The sequence below is a fragment of the Emydura macquarii genome, unplaced genomic scaffold, assembly GCF_026122565.2.
Source record: "Emydura macquarii macquarii isolate MOO-44397 ecotype Brisbane River unplaced genomic scaffold, CSIRO-AGI_Emac_v2 contig_3451, whole genome shotgun sequence".
Lineage (NCBI taxonomy): Eukaryota > Metazoa > Chordata > Testudines > Chelidae > Emydura > Emydura macquarii.
This window is the reverse complement of record NW_027133588.1, coordinates 6,988,960-7,005,921: the sequence shown is the minus strand read 5'-3', so window position 1 is coordinate 7,005,921 and position 16,962 is coordinate 6,988,960.

Here is a 16,962-nt window from a genome sequence, read left to right as displayed (position 1 = left end):
AACAGATTATTGTGATGTCATAGAGACCTCATTGTCAGAAAATACACTTTGTTTGGATGGCTGGTTCAGATGGTGCATATTAAAAATTCAGGTGCTTTTGGTTTGGGATTTTTTTTTCTCACATTACTGTAAGGAGTAAATGCAGTCAAGTGTAGCACAGTGAAAGGAAACTCAATATATCAAACCTGCTGTTTGATATAAAGTGAATGCCTCCACGTTCCAAAGGAGTCTTGATCCGTATCGTACTGGCTGCTTGCATTGATCCAATTTAACTAGTTTTTTTAAACCATTTTGTACTGTATATTAACTGTGAGAGGCGATTTCATTATAGATTTGTAAGTAGTTTCATAGGTACTTACATACCATTTACATTGTTGATAATACCAAGCACTCTTTCAGTTGTGTGATTGGTAACTACCTAAATACAGGTTAAAGTGCAGACATTTCAGCATTTTTGTTTATATTTCTTTCAGACTTCACTTTTATACAAACAACATTTTTCTAGAGTTGTAAAATCACAAAGCTTTTTCCATCCATCCATTTGGTTTAAAATGATGGATGGAAAAAGCCTCTTGGTAGAAGTCCGATTATTGTGAAACTTGTATGATGAGTAGCCTAAGCACTGTCAGTTTAGGAAAAGCCATGTTCATTTATCTCCCTAGTTACAACTTTTGTAATCGCTTCAAATAAAATACACAATGTTGACATTTTGATACAATTCAGGTAGTAGGAATTCATTTTCCAGTAGTTTTTGCAGCTCATAGAAGTGCTTTTGTGCTGTAGTTAGTAAAAGGACAATAAAGATAACTAGCTGAGTGAATTATACAGGTTATTTGTGCCTAATGCACACACTTTTAAAACAATCCATTGAGTGTAAAAATATTTCTTTCATCATGAATAAGTCCTACTGTAAGGATAACAATACAGGAAACAAAACTGAAAACAAAGGAGGATTACAAAGTATTCATAAAAATAGGTGATGGCCTTTATGTTACGACTTCAAGTGCGTATGCTTTATCATTTCCAAAGAAAGCGTGATTTTCTTTTTAGTTCTGTTGGGTAAGCAGAATGCAGTTCCATTCCACCCATTATAATACATTGGCATTGATGACACCGGTCAAGAACCTGTTTTAAATCCATCATTGAAGGCAAAATTCAAGCTTATAGGTTATACCTTTTCAGTATGAATTAATGTAATGCAGGTAAAGCTATGGATTAGTTTATAAGCAAAATGCTTTGACAGCAAAAGTTTGTCCATATTACTTAAGGAGCACTGGAAGAGGATAGGATAACCGTTCTGAATAAATCTTTCACCCAAACAACAAACTGCGTCTTTTATCCCCCTTCCCCCAAAAAGATTTGGATTCATTCTTTAACGTCAGATGGAAGCAAAAATATTGAACCACCACTAGTACATCTGTTTATGGATCAGCAAACTGGTTCAGAGATACAAGGAAGAATCCCTTTCCCACAATCCAATCCATTGCTTGTTTTAGAACTGAATCTGAACAGAACTCTCTCAAGAGTCTCTTATCTAAAAGAGATGGTTTTGGTTTCTCCAGCATTTGTCCAGAAGCAGAAGTGGCAGCAATGTCATAAGACTCTGTTCTCATCTTATTTCCTCAGTTTTTGTAGACTGTTCAGATCAAGCATTGTAAATCTGGATGCTTATCCAAACTGACCCCAAACCTTTTGTTGTTTTATTCAATGCTCTGACCTAAAAACTAGTTTCCCATCATTACACCCAATACTGCACACTCAGGATATACTGCCTTGGCAAGGTACAAATTCTGCCCACTCCTCCACGTGAAGTGCACATCTCCTTATTCCACGTACAGAGTCCCAAGCACTCGGCCGAGATGGCTGCTCCTGAACAATTACATTGCCTTGAGATTTTAAATTTTTATTTTATTCAAGAATAAATTCATTAATAGCAAACAAACAATAAAACCCTTAAGGTTTGTTTACATTTGGCCCCAGCCCAGGTTCTAGCTCCTTTTGCTGTAGTTAAATTGAACTGCCAGGATGTATGAAGAGCCTACAACATTGAAAATGATCATTTTAGTTTTCTTGGAAATTGTAAAGATTGCTGTTCTTCTCCTTTAAATGTCCATTAAAATAAACCTAAGGCCGATTGATATTTAACTGTAAACTCTGTTTTAGGTTTTATCAACATAAAGGAATTAATTTTGCTGTGCAGCTGGAATCAGCAACATATGAGGACAGTAGTTCATTTCCTCCATGGGTTTCTACTCAAATACTTTTACATATACAAATTTATTCTAGTTACCAGAAAATTGCAATATGATCCATTGGACATAGCTTAACTTCCAAACCCAAAGTGCATTAGTGGCCATAAGACTTTCCTGTCTGGCTTCCTAGAAAGGAATCCTGGATGGTGTCATATGAGGTGCCCCCACATCTTTAAAGTCTGCAAACTAGTTGGCTCCTTGCTTTTATAACATTTATTTGTTTACATTGTGTAATGGTAAAGGTATATATTTATAACAAAACAACAAAAGCCTATGTTTGAGAGGAACACCTAATTTCTGTATGAGATGACATGTTTTACTATCTATAGCGTACCTTCTTTATCGCATTATTACTTGCAGAAATTCTGGGCCTGCAAGCTTCTGTACAGCTTTAAAACCTTATTACCTTGTGTCAAGAAGTTCAATGCTCTTTGTATGTTTTATACAGTCAGTACAGAATCAGGTGTAGGAAATGGCCATCTGAGCAGCTCACCAACTCCTCATTCAATTTCACATCTGGCTTTGTCCAGTCAAGAGTATATGATGTGAGTTCTAAGTTTTGTACTGTGTGAATTGTGTTATGTTTTTGGGAACATGCTTTATGAACAAAGAGTAAGGAAAGTAGACTAAATATTTAAAGCTTGCCTTCTCATAGGCATTTGCTTTTCTAATTTCACCAAGTGATGCCTACAAACTGAATTTCTGGTGCTCGGTTACTCCCATACGCCCCATGTTTGTGGGTATAAATGCTCATGTATATCTTATGACAAGGAGCAGTGTAATGGCTTTCTATATTTTTAAGTTTTGGGGATGACCATATAACCATCAGGTGGAAGAGAACCTAACTGAATAGTCCTCGTTTACCTCCAAAATAAAAAAAATATAGAGTGCAAGAAACTGTCCACTGGGATGGGCTATATTAATATCATACTTGAGGGGATGTCGACAGGGCAATGATAGGTATACATTTGTTACAATTAGTGATGAATCTGACCCAAAATCCTAGATACAAACATCTTGGAACTTTGGGAGAGTTTCTATTTCCAGCAGAACTTCGGGGCTTAGTCCCATCTTTAGTTACAACTATAGTTAGTTGTGTGTGTACATTGTGTGTATGTGTGCGCACATATATTTTTATACATGTTTTCCACTTTGGTGAAATTTGATGTTACACACCATTTTCACCTGGACAGTTTTATCAACAGCATTTCAATGCTTTCCTGGGTCACTTTTTACCGTTCTAAATCACTACATTGAAGTATTACAGTTGTACAGTTATATGCTTATCTATTCTTGCTCTGCTGTAACTTTTTATGTATTTTGTACTGCATAGAGTATATATTGTAACACTGTCTATGCAAAAAACAAAAAAACAAAAAAACCCAGTTGTAAAATACCATCTTAATTTGTATGCATGGTTAATGACATTTACATTTTAAATAAAATCTATAATTAAGAAAAAATTGTTATTTCTCTCATTTTCCTTTCCTGGGCATCAGAGTAAAGGTATTTATGCACCTGCTAGGAATTATTTCTCCTAACCTGAAACATTTATTTGGAGCTGGACAAGAAAAAAAAGGGAGGGTTTATACATCTAGACAAAACAAAACAAAAAGCACCTTAGTAGAAACAGAGTTTTGCTTTGAGATAACAATTTCATTTACAGGTTTTTGAATGTCATAGATCTGATGAAATTAAACATAGCATTATTGTTAAAAACTGAGTACATTTATTATGCACACAAACTTTATGCATGAGATGATGGCATGATATGTATGCTCTTTTTGCCTCTAACTAGGATTTTATGATTACAGAGCCAAATCCAGAAGTCCTTATGAAGACTTATTCTCATAATGATCTGATTGGCTTCAGTTTTGTTCATGAGACTAAACCTCATGAGCTAAATTTTACAAGGACACCCTCTTTTCCTTTCAAAATATAATTCTTTGAACTTTTTCTAATGCTATCTGTGCAAAGAGTGATGTGCTTTACAAACATGGGTAAATTTAGTCTCACAACATCCCAATGTGCTATTATCTCATTTTTAAAGATGAGGAAATTGAGGCACAAGGAAATTAAGTGACTTGCCCAAGGTCACAAAGGAAGACTATAGCGGGAAAAAGAACAGAACCCCTGGCGTCCTGATTCTCAGTCTTGTACTTCAACCATACGCCATCCTGGCACAGACAGGCAAGATGTAGTTGGAAACATCACCACTTCCTTAGCAGAGTAGCCCTCTTGCCCTGCAGCAAGGATGACTTCAGAGCACATTTGAAAAATATCTGCTGTTAGTTTTTAAGGGTGGCCATTTTGGGAGAGTGGAGAAAGAAGACTAATGCTGGAATGTTCCTGAAAGTCACGGGCAACTGTGGGAAGGATTTTAAAACGAACATGTATTTCTTGTGCACAGGTAATGAAAATACTTAAGAGCAAATATCTTGGAGAGTCATACAGTCTAAAGCCAGAAGGGACCACAAGGTCACCCAGTCTGACCTCCTATAAACTACAGGCCACCAACACCACCCAGCACGCTCACACTAAATCCAACAACCACAGTTAGATGTAGGTATTAGAGCACACAGGAGGCAGAGAATAGGAGGGACTGAGGTGCACCAATGCCCAAGGCTACTGAAATGGCAGGGAACCGATTAAGTGAGATATCACGGCAAGTGATATACACCCCATGCTGCAGGGAAAGGTGAAAATTCCATGTGGTTCCTACCATTCTGACATGGAGGAAAATTCCTACTTAACCCCACATAATGATCAGTTAGACCCTTAGCATGTGAATAAGAACCACCTAGCCATGCATCAGAGAGAGAGAATGCTCTGTGCCACCTCAGAGCATCATTCCATCCCACTCTGTATCTGGTCTCCAGCTGTGGCAATCGCTGATGTTTCAGAGAAGGGAAACAAACAACCTGCCCCCTGCTCTTCCCACCAAAAACACCTCAACAGAATACACTGGAGGGAAAAATTCCCTCTGTCCTCTGCAGGGGACCAGCTGAAGCCCTGAAGCATATTTTAGGTATACAAGACAAAAACCAAAAAGGACCCCCGGGTCTGTCAAGCTCTGCCCCCCACCATTACTAGAGTCTTCGTGTTTAGTAACAGGTTTTTCTACTTGTTCATCATGATATTGAACTGTCAGTGCCGTTCAGTATCTTTTTCTGCACACCAGTGAGGTCGTACATCGGTGTGTGCCTATGAACAATAATTTACAATAATCTTCATAATTTACACAAATGAACTAGCTAAATCATATAAGTGCTGAAATACTTTGATACACTATTTAAGCGCTCTTCACTCAGGAATGTTTGGCTCTGTGGAAACTCCATGGATATCCCTGATTTTTCATTAGTGGAGCCTCAGAAGATTAGGAGACAAAAATGTTGACATCTGGCAGCCCAAGAAAGCCACAGTAGGTTGTCTCATTTCTCTCTACTTACATATTAATGGGCTGCAGATCCTCTCTATTTATTTCTAATTTTCGTAAAACTAGGCGATGGGAAATTACAGCCAGAGGACTGGATCAAAGTTCTGAGAAACATCAGGATAGAGCCGTGAAAGTCATCAAATATTAGGGTGAGCTCAAGGTTCTAGTGAGATCTTGAATACCAGCGCATGACTATGAAAGTTCAGTAGACCTAAGCTGACGAAGTTAGCATAGGCAGGCATTTACCTCACCCAGTTACAGGTATCTTCCACCCCAGTCATCTCCCCCAGATGCCTTATCACGGCCAACCTCTAGGGACCCCTGTAATCACTATTTTTGTCCTCAGGGTGGATGGTGACAAGTCATCTTTCCATTATGTTTCATGGGGACCTGTGGTGCCTTCTCTGGAGTCTCTTGGGGATGTGCGATGGCTGCTTTCTGCCATCTTCTTTCCATGGGTGGGATCTGTCATGTATGGCCTCTGTCCCTAAATCCAGGCCCTGACCACTCCATCCTCTTGAGATCATTGTGTGTGATGGAGAAAGGAGTGCTTTGGCTGTACCTCTGATCCATCACTGGAGGAGGAAGATGGGTGGTAGCTGCCTGGTGCCCAACCCTATGGAGATAGTAAGGAAGAAGGAGATAGTGGGTGCATAGATCGTTGCTGGAGGAACAAGTCAAAGCTTCTTAGAAGTTCAAATTACACAGAATTTGTGGGCCGTTGTTTATTCTGCCAATGACTCCTGCAGCACTGGGTTTGTGAAGTCCACACAAATGGACCTTGCAGAACTGTTGAGGCCCAGATGCAGCTCAGTGTTCTATGGCACCCGGCACCAGCTTAGCTGAAGTCAGGTGGCAGCCACAAAATCAACCAGAAATCTGCTTTAAAGAAGCATTTATAGTCTTTAAAAAAGAAGAAGGAGGAGAAGGAGGGCTGGAGGGTGAGCAAGGGGAGAATGGAAGAAGTGTATGTCGTGATCAACAGCTTCAATGAGAGTGGTTAAAATTAGAATTTTAAGACCGGATACATTCAAGAGATCTTCAGTTCCCTGTCTACCATCATTTTCTCATGCGGGGAAAGAAAAGCTTTCCCAAGTCAAGTGGGGTTCTTGTAAATCAAATACCCAAGTGCACAGACATTTCTTATGGTTCCACTATCTTGAAAATTCTTCTACAATGCGGAAGCCTTGAAAGACACATTTTCTAAAAAATAGTTTCAGAAATTCATCATCACCAACTACAGAGAACATCCAGAGAGGTAGCCGTGTTAGTCTGTATACAGCAAAAACAACGAGAGTCCTGTAGCGCCTTAAAGAAAACAGAAAAGCTCATGTTAACCCTGAAAAAGAATATAATGATTGTGAAAGATGCTGCTTATGCAGCATTAGACAGTCAAGTGCATCCATTTCCCCTTTATGTTTGGATAATGCAAGAGCAGATGAACAGATTTTCTTCAAACTTGTAAGTAGAATGAAAAGAAAACCATATTCCCTTCTTGAGAAAGTTACAAGCCACTGAAAATATAGGTTTAGAATAAAAGTGCTTAAGAACGAGTTGCTACCTTGATCCTATAATGTTATATGTCTACACACCCAGACGCCTACACATTTAAATATATATGTTAATGCATCCTAAGCCCCAGAAGAAACTGCTGTTGTCAGGTTGATAAATGTATGAGGTTTCTGCCTTGGCTGTGATGCAACACTTTCCCATTAAATGTTTATAACCTTGGCCGATGTCCATCTCTTCAGAAGATAATAGATGGATGTAGCAGGATCTACAATGGGATTTTCCTAATGTTACCTGCAATTGCATCTTTAAGTGTCAGAATATGCCTCCTTGAAGTTTATTCCCCCTGGTTTTCAAGGAAACAAACCCACACTACATGTGCTAACTGATCACAGGAGACTAATTAAAACTACAAAAATATAAATGCACTGTAGAAAGAAGACTGAAGCACAAAAAAAGATCGGAGAAATACGAAGGCCAAAAGGAGCAGAGAACCCAACCAACTTTTGAGCAGGCCAAAAGGGTACACTGAACAACATCCTATACCCACTGGGCTCGAAAATCTCAACACTGGCCAACTGGTTTTTTCAAACACCGGATCTTGCTACATTTACCAACAGCAAGCTGTAAAGCAATAAAGTAGGGAGCTCTGTCATATGCCAGTTAAACAGGGGAGGCAGATATGCCTAACTGCAATGAGTTTGTAGCAATGCTTAGGGCATAGGTGGTAAGGCGGGGGAAGACATAATGAGCTTCTTGAGCAATAGTCCAGACACAGGAGGGGAGTCTGGATGTCAAACATCTGGGAGACAGGCTGCAGCAAGACAGGTGGGGGAAGCACGGGGGAGAGAACATTTAGGCAACTCACTGGACAGAGGTTAGACTAAATAAGTCCAACGTGGGATTTCAGACAGGAAAAGGCCCTTAAGGCTTGTACGTGAAGTACTGCTAGAGAGGCCTAAATAACAACATGCTAATTACTCGACATACTCAAATTGAAAATCACTCTAAAATGTCATTGCTGTCTCATCCTGATTGCAAACACAGGCTCGACCTGCCCTACTGATTGGCGATGGCAGGAGGTAAATGTATTCTTCCGGCTCCCAATGGCTGGCATGAGGGTTCATCTGACAAGAAGGGGCTGGTATCAGAGCTGGGCGGAGAGAGGCCCGTACTGTGGTTCTGCTGCTGGTCATGCCCCTTGCTGAGCTCACATTTGCTCTCTGACACTGAATAAACCTTCCTGGCTGAGCCAGAGTGGGCCTGAGCCTGCCAGGTGTGCTGAGGCAAACTTACAGGCTCTGCGGGATGGCCACGGGCCACAACAAAGCCAGAAGCAATTGTTCTCTACCTCAGCTCAGCGTGCCTGTTACAAGCCCTCAGGCAGGATCTAAATCCAGGTTACTCCCCTTTTGCACTTGATGTGCATTTCTTTATGGAAGCAAGCCTGCCACCTATGGGCAGGAGGGAAGCGAATGCCGTGCTCTCTCTCCTGCATGTCCTGCACAGACTGCGTCACCTCTCTGTGGGATCGCATGCCCCTTAGAAAAACAATAAGGCTAGTGACACAGAGTAGAAATGAAGAGAGATGTGAAAGGGGTGACATGGTGGGGGGGAAGATGGCTCTGATTGTGACACTTTGCACAGGCTGAAGGGTACAGCAAGTATATGGGCTCTTGTCTCTTTAAGAAGAGAATGTTTGTATTTTCCCAGGCTCTCCTACTGCTGAGCTAACCCATTAAATGAGTCATTTTTGAAAGATCCTGGAGACAAAACAGACACAAACCATAACAAAACACAACGGCAACGGGGAGAGAGAAACGCCTCCCCTCCACCCCATGCACTTAACAACAACAACCCAAACATACCAAAACCGTACCCGTGGAGGAGAAACAAGAAACAGACAAACAACTATTTGGCTCACATCCTACTGAGTCTCCTTGGGGCAAGAATATTTTGACCTACTCATTGCCACATAGAGTACATTGCCACACAAGTTTGCTAGCTTTTATTTCGAAACATCAAAATCTCTGGACTTTCCCTTCAGGCTCTGTTTTTTTCTCAGCATGTCAGATGGATATTTAGAAATCCCACTCATTTGCTACAATACTCCTATCTTCTTCCTTCCTTCCCCGGGCCGCCTGGGCAACCTCACTTTAATCTTCTGTATTTAAGAGCTTGCATCATACCCACCATCTCTAGCTCAGGGGGAATGGGATAGGCACTCCCGGCAGTGCCCAGACCCCAAACCATAATTAAACCCAGATTTCATACACCAAAATGCTGAATCAATACAGATCAGGCCCCGACAGAGTATATTTTCCCTTCTTTTTGTTAAATATCCCCCTTTTAATCCTATGATTGTTCCTATGCCAATAACACCTTTGATCCCTCCAATGTGGTAGATAACTGAGGTACATGGACTTTATGCAGTGATGGGGACATGGCATACAGCCAAGTCTTCTAACCTCATATGGACAAACGTCAGTCTTCAGTCAAACACTGAAGTCTTAGGATTCTAATCTGCCTGCACAGAGCTATGCCAGTGTGTAGTCTGGGCAGTCCATGTAGTGGGGAAGATACCTTAGAGATCTCAGCTTCAGGTTTAAATGCCACTTGAACCACAGGTTCAAATCCTGGCCGATCAACTCAATCCTTCAGCCTTCTAGGGGGATAAATTGAGTCCCATGAAATTGTGAGACCTTTTGGATTTGGCTTAAAATGCCAAGGTTCTGTTAACCCTGTTAAAGAATGGATGTTAGCTTTCCTAAAATTCAAGGCTTCCATATAAACCTACCAAAGTGCAGCATGCCTGAATTCAGTAGCAATACAGCAGGGAAAAATTTTGCCCAGGACTCCAGTAAACCTCTACGCTCATTCTTGTTGGTTAAGAGCCAAAACCCTCTTCTGCATCTGTAGAAAGTGCTGTCTGCAGCTGAACTGCTGTTCAGGGGGCTGGGTAGATACCAGAATCCCATGGGCATACTTCTGCACTGCTTTAGAAGAGGGAAGATGGGGCTGTGACTATGAGGATGAGGGATAGATCCAATGGCCATTCCCCAGCTATACACAGCTACAAAGAGACAGGGGTCAATCAAGCTACTTTCCTGGGGGTGCAGAAGTGGCTCCAGCACAACTCAGCACCCTTGGGCAGACGTAACCCTTGCATCTTTTCTTTAGGACCAGATAATGGGATGATTTGTCCCTTAAGGCACTGTTGAACATTCCAGCTCAAAAGCAGATGTACTAAACTACTGCTATGTGGAGGCAGGAGTAAACTGAAATCTCAACAGACGGATGGCATAGGAACCTTGTGAGACACAGGACTGGATAAACAGCAGCATGTGGTGAATAAAACAAAACTGGCTAGTGACTTCCCACTGAAAAACTCCACTGGGTATTTTTGGACTCCACCTGTCTCCTTTTTGGAGAGATAACTGATGCATCTAAGTCCCAGAAAGGAACTTTGTATTCTCTGCAAAATCACTATGATTAAGGAGAGCTGAAAAGGGGAGATTACATTTCAGGATAAAAATATGCTACAAAACTGTGAAAACTGCATGTTCTATAGTGTTTGCTAAGGGAGCTGAAGAGTTTCCACAAGACACATCATTACTTAACTGTTATAAAATATGAACTAAAGCAAGGCAGAAGAACCATGTTTAAAATTAAGCTCAGCTCTATCTTTGATTTTGCACATCTGCAGGGCTATTGCTGGTGTGTCCTCATACACTAATTCTTCACTGATTCGGATTGGCTCTGACTTCCAGAACAACTGGCAGAAAACTTCAGATCCAGAAGGCAATTTATTGGTTCATCAGAGAAGAGAGACAATTAATCCAAAAACACAAGTTACATAACGCTAATCATCAACCAGGAATCCTTTTCAACCACACGCAAAATCCATCACCACTTGGCTTCTCTGGGTGATGGAATTAAGCAATGAGAATGTTTAAATATATTTTAAAACCACCAAAGCAGAGCCTTAAAATAATCTGTTTGGGACTGAGGCCTACTGATAACACTAGAGACAAAACATTTGATTAAAAAAGTGGGAATTGAAGGGCAGGGATCTCAGTGGAAACCAAAGAAACTCTTGGACTGAGAGGTTAAAGTGAAATGGAACACTGCGTCTTGTGGTAATAGGATTAAGCTGTTAATTGTATTGATAATAATGGACTCCATTTTTGCCTCTCAGCATGCCCTTTGGCCTTATGTTACATTTCGATATTATCAACATTAATGCAGACTTTGCTAGCAGAAGAGAAAAGGAGGAAGCTGTATCTATAATCTCTCTGCCCTAACCCCACTTCTCTTCCATTTCTGTCTCGATTTCCTGTGTCATGCTTTCATTCAGAGCACAAGCCACTTCAGGGCGGGGCCTATGTTTATATCATTTCTCTGCACAGCATCCAGCACTAGATAATTGATCAACAACTTCTGTCGCGCCGGAAAAGACACCATGAACCTTGCTAACAAGTTCCAAACCAAAACATCTTTAATTGCCTATTACACAAATAAAGATTTTTCCAGAATAGGTGTTATAACATTTTTACAGTGATTCTAGTTTATAAATTCCAGACATTACAAGAACATTTGCAAGGATTATCAGATTAAATTGGAGAGCATCAGTGGTGTAATGTAAAACCTCTCACATTAAAGATGCAATCACACTCACTTATGAAAAGACACATTTGAGAATTGCTAGGCTTCTTTTTGAAGAGTTGCATGACAGTTCCATGTTTTAATTGGAATTGTCATTTACCGTATGCATGACTGAGACCTGGAGAAAGCTGTGGCTAGGAAAAATCTCGGGGAATTATTAAATGCAAAGTTTCCTACCTTTCCTGAATGATAAACGCTTGCCACTGCATCGCTGATTAGACGGACAGTACCTCTTTGCAAATCCTCTGCTTCAGGATGTTCATTTTTAAGCATGTAGAGAGATAATTGTATTAGTTGAAAAGGGTTATAAAACAACTGAAGTAATAATTACATGCCATCTAATATTTTTAATAAGAAATAGTGTTCTGGATTTTTTTTAAAATTGCAGCTATGATGGAATCCATAATGAGCTTTTGCAGGGATCAGTTCTGGCCACAGTTAAATGACAGACAGTATGATACAATATTAATGAAGTGCATGTCTTTTGTATTTTCTATTTGCATTCAATTGTCTTTGATAATAAAATGCTAAAGATCAATTGTTCTGCAAACCTTTTAAATTCAGATTTTTCAAGATACCCATACGAGGATGAATAAAATGCTAGTTTATGTGACAATTTCCTACCACCACCATTAATGGGCAGATATACGATACAGATTTTCCAGTAATGAGGCATAAGGTTCTCTCTGAATTGTTCAAAATCCAGTCAGCGAGGCAGTAACTAAAAAGCCATCAGACTATGACAGATTTCAGCAGCCTATGGGAAATGAGTTTGGTGGACTCAGTCCGATTCTCAGGTGACAGATTGTCACACACAAAATCCACCATAATTGGCACCCCTTGTTGGATAGCTCCCAGATAAGGTCAGGGCTGAGTGGGCATAAAGACGGCACTAGAACCTCCCTTTTGTAAGTGTCCTTCTGGACGAGAGAATTGTGGGGGAATGCACCCATTCTGTGTATAAAGAAAATGTCTGTCTCTAGGGCGGTCCAGATCAAGGACTGACCTCCTACAGGACTACCACCACCCCTACCCCTCCAAAGCTGTAGACATCCTATGGCATTGACAGTGCGGTTATGACCCAAGTTCAGTATTTCCTGTTCCAGTCAGGTCAGAAATGCTGCACAAATGCATGGTGATGGCCATTTCCATTTCCAATCTCAGCTAGAACCAGATCCCCAGGAGAGAGTATGAGAGGGTTACTCACCTTGTGCAGTAACTGAGGTTCTTCGAGATGTGTCCCCCTATGGGTGCTCCAGTGTGGGCGCGGCAGCGCCTGTGCGTCTGGAGTCAGAGATCTTCAATAGCAGTGCCCGGCAGACCGCACGTGCGCACCTCCCCCGTCTCACGCATTGCGCAGGTAGTATAAATAGTGCTGTGCGGTCCGGCCATCCTCGGTTCCTTTTCTGCCACAGAGTCAAAGGTTAAGCTCCGAAGCAGAGTGGAGGAGGGTGGATGGTGGAGCACCCATAGGGGAGACACACCTCGAAGAACCTCAATGACTACACAAGGTGAGTAACCCGCTCTTCTTCTTCGAGTGATGTGCCCATGGGTGCTCTACTGTGGCTGACTACAAAGCAGTGCCCCTAGTTGGAAGGTTGGGGCTTTGGAGGGCTGGTGGACAGTACTTTGTGTCCGAAGATCGTGTCTGCCACGGAGTCTTGCCTAATGGTGTCATGTTGAGCAAAGGTATCTGAGGATGCCCATATGGCTGCCTTACATATGTCGAAAATGGGAACGTTGTTCAAAAAAGTGATGAATGCTGATACTGCACGTGTGGAGTGTGTTCTAATCGAGGTGGGAGTTATGTATATTATGGAGTTCATATGATATGCAGATTCATTGTGAAATCCATTTGGAAAGGTGTTGTTTTGATAAGGCCTCACCTTTGGATCTCTCGGGAGTGGAGACAAAGAGGTGTGGTGACCTTCTGAATAGTCGCGTCCTATCTAGGTAGAACGATAAAGCGCACCTGAGGTCCAAAGTGTGGAGATCTGCTTCCTGTGAGTTATGTGGTTTAGGGAAAAAAATAGGAAGATGTATGGGCTGGTTCAAATGGAACGAGGATATAACCTTAGGTAGGAATTTAGGATGTGGCCGAAGTGTGACTTTGTATCTGAAAATACTGTGTATGGCAGGTGAGCCATAAGGGCTGAGATTTCTCTCACCCCTCAGGCTGAAGCAATGGCAACAAGGAAGACTGTTTTCATAGCCAGGTACAGGAGTGAACATGTTGCCATTGTTTCAAAGGGGGGTCTCATTAGTGACTGTAGGACTAAGGTGAGGTCCCAGATAGGAGTAGGGACTCGTACATGTGGGTAGAGGTTCTGAATGCCTTTTAAGAAGCGTTTATTGAGCGGATGGGTGAATACAGAATATCTGTCCATAGGGTGGCAAAAGGCGGTAACGGCTGCTAATTGCACTTTAATGGAGCTGTTAGATAGTCCACTATGTTTGAGGTGGAGAAGGTAGTTTAGAATGATGGGCAATGGGGCCTTAGTTGCCTTAATATGTTTTGGGGCACACCAGTTCTGGAATCTGTTCCCTCTCTGGGTGTATGTGCGTCTGGTAGTGTCTCTCCTGCTACGTAATAGGATACATTTTACTTGGTCAGAGCAATCTGTCTCTGGACTGTGGAACCAAGAAAGAGTCATGCCTTCAGGTGGAGTGTTTGTGGACTGGGGTGACGGATATGCCCATTGTCCTGTGCCCGTTGTCCTATGCCCGATGCCTGAGGGAGGTAGATGGGTCAGCATGCAGACATCCATAGAAGATAAGTGTACCACACTTGTCTGGGCTAAGTTGGGGCTATTAATACGATGTGAGATTGATCTTCTTGTATCTTGCATAGGACCCTGAATACAAAGGGAAAGGGAGGGAATGCGTAGAGCAGCATCCCACTCCAAGTGATGAGGAACGCATCCCTCATTGATCCTCATCCCAGTCCTGCCTTGAAGCAGAAATGTGGACAACAAGAGTTCAGTGAGGTGGCAAATAGGTCTATCGTGGGATTGGCGAAATATGGGACGTAACACTCTCATATCTGTTTCTCATTTGTGCTGTTGGGGAAAGGTTTGGCTTAGCATATCGGTGATGGTGTTGTTCTGTCCGGATAGGTATGTGACTGAAATGGAGATGTTGTGGTGGATGCAAAAATTCCAGAGTTTGATTGCTTTCGAGCACAGAGAATGGTACCTTGCTCCCTCCTGCTTGTTGATATAAAACATGCAGGCGAGGTTGTCTGTCATTACTCTTACTGTTTGGTGTTCGAATAGTGGTAGGAAATGTTGGGAAGCATTGAGAACAGCTCTTAGCTCTAAAAGGTTAATATGAAACATGGTGGGTGTCCATCTGCCTTGAGTCCTGTGTTGTAGCAGGTGGGCTCTCCAACCAATGAGTGAGGCATCAGTGGTTAGAATCATAGCAGGGGATGATTGAAGCAAGGGGATTTCTGTGCAAACATTGCTGGGGTTCATCTACCAGAGTAAGGAGTCTTTGACCCGTCTTGGTACTGATAATGGTTTCTGGTTGTTGTGTTTGTGGAGAATGTATACTGTATGGAGCCAACCTTGGAGACAGCACATATGCAGCCTGGCATGTCTTGCTACGAACATGGCTGCTGCCATATGTCTGAGAAGCTGCAGACACATGTGAACTGGTACCTGGGGACATATGAGGACGTTGGAAATTAGGTCCTTTATAGCTGTGAATCTGTGGGGTGGTAGAAAGGCTCTGGCTCGTATGGAATCGAGTTGAGTTCCAATAAATTCCATTGTTTGAACGGGTCTTAGAGTGGATTTTTCTAAGTGGACAAGAAGGCCCAAACTGTTGAAGGTGTTCGTGGTTATGTGAACTGCTTGAAGAGCTTCGGCCTTGGATGGAGCTTTGAGGAGGCAGTCGTCTAAGTATGGAAAAATGGTAATTCCCATCTTCCTTAGGTAGACTGGCACCACTGCTAGCACCTTGGAGAAAACCCGCAATGCCGTTGACAAGCCAAAGGGTAGAACCTTGTACTGAAAATGGTTGTTGCTGACGTTGAGCCTTAGGAAGTGTCTGTGGGCAGGATGTATGGCAATGTGGAAGTAGGCATCCTGTAGGTCACGAGCTGAGAACCAATCTCCCTGTTCTAATGCTGGTATGACGGTGGATGAGGTGACCATCTTGAACCATTGTAGTCTGACTAACTTGTTCAGATTGCGGAGGACTAGGATAGGGTGCCACCCTCTGGATTTCTTCTGAACCAAAAAGTAATGGGAGTAAAAACCTTGGTCCCTGTGTTGTGTGGGGACCGGTTCTATGGGTCCCAACTGAAGAAGGTGGTTCAGTTCCTCCCTGAGAATTGTTTCATGAGAGGGGTCCCTGAAGAGGGACGGGGAGAGAGGTGGCGGGATGGTAACATTAGGAAGAGGATGGAATAACCTTCCTTGACTATTTCCAAGACCCAGCAGTCCAAAGTAATAACCTTCCAGGATGTTAGGAATGAAACAAACCTGCTGCCAAACTGATGGTCTCCCTTGCAGTGTAAACTGGAACAGAGGGGGTGTTCTCAGACCCTCAACCACACCTTCAAAACTGTTGTTGCTAGAAGGTGTACAGGACGTAGCCCCTTGTGCACCGGATTGTCTATGATTGCTGTGGTTATTAAAGGGCTGTTGGCGGTGGCGGTGGTTATCAAATTGTCTATGTGTGTAATATGGTTGAGTCTGGATCTGGAAGGGAGTTCATATATTCCCGATCTTCTCTTCAGTTACAGGGTGTATATGCCCAAAGATCTTTATGTGGCTTTGGAATCCTTCAAAGAATGTAAGGAGTTATCCATGTGCTCTGAAAAAAGATGTTGGCTTTCAAATGGTAGGTCCTCAACTGTCATTTGTACCTCCTTTGGGAATCTGGATTGATGTAGCCAGGATGCACGTCTCATTACTACAGCAGTGGCGATCGATCTGGCTGCTGTATCAGCTGAGTCCAGGGAGGCCTGAAGGGCTGGGCAAGCTATAAAATGACCTTCTGAAATCAGAGGCAAAAATTGATCTTTTTTCGTCTGTGAGAGGTCCTGACATAATTCCTCCAGTTTGGAATAATTCTTATAGTTGTATTTGG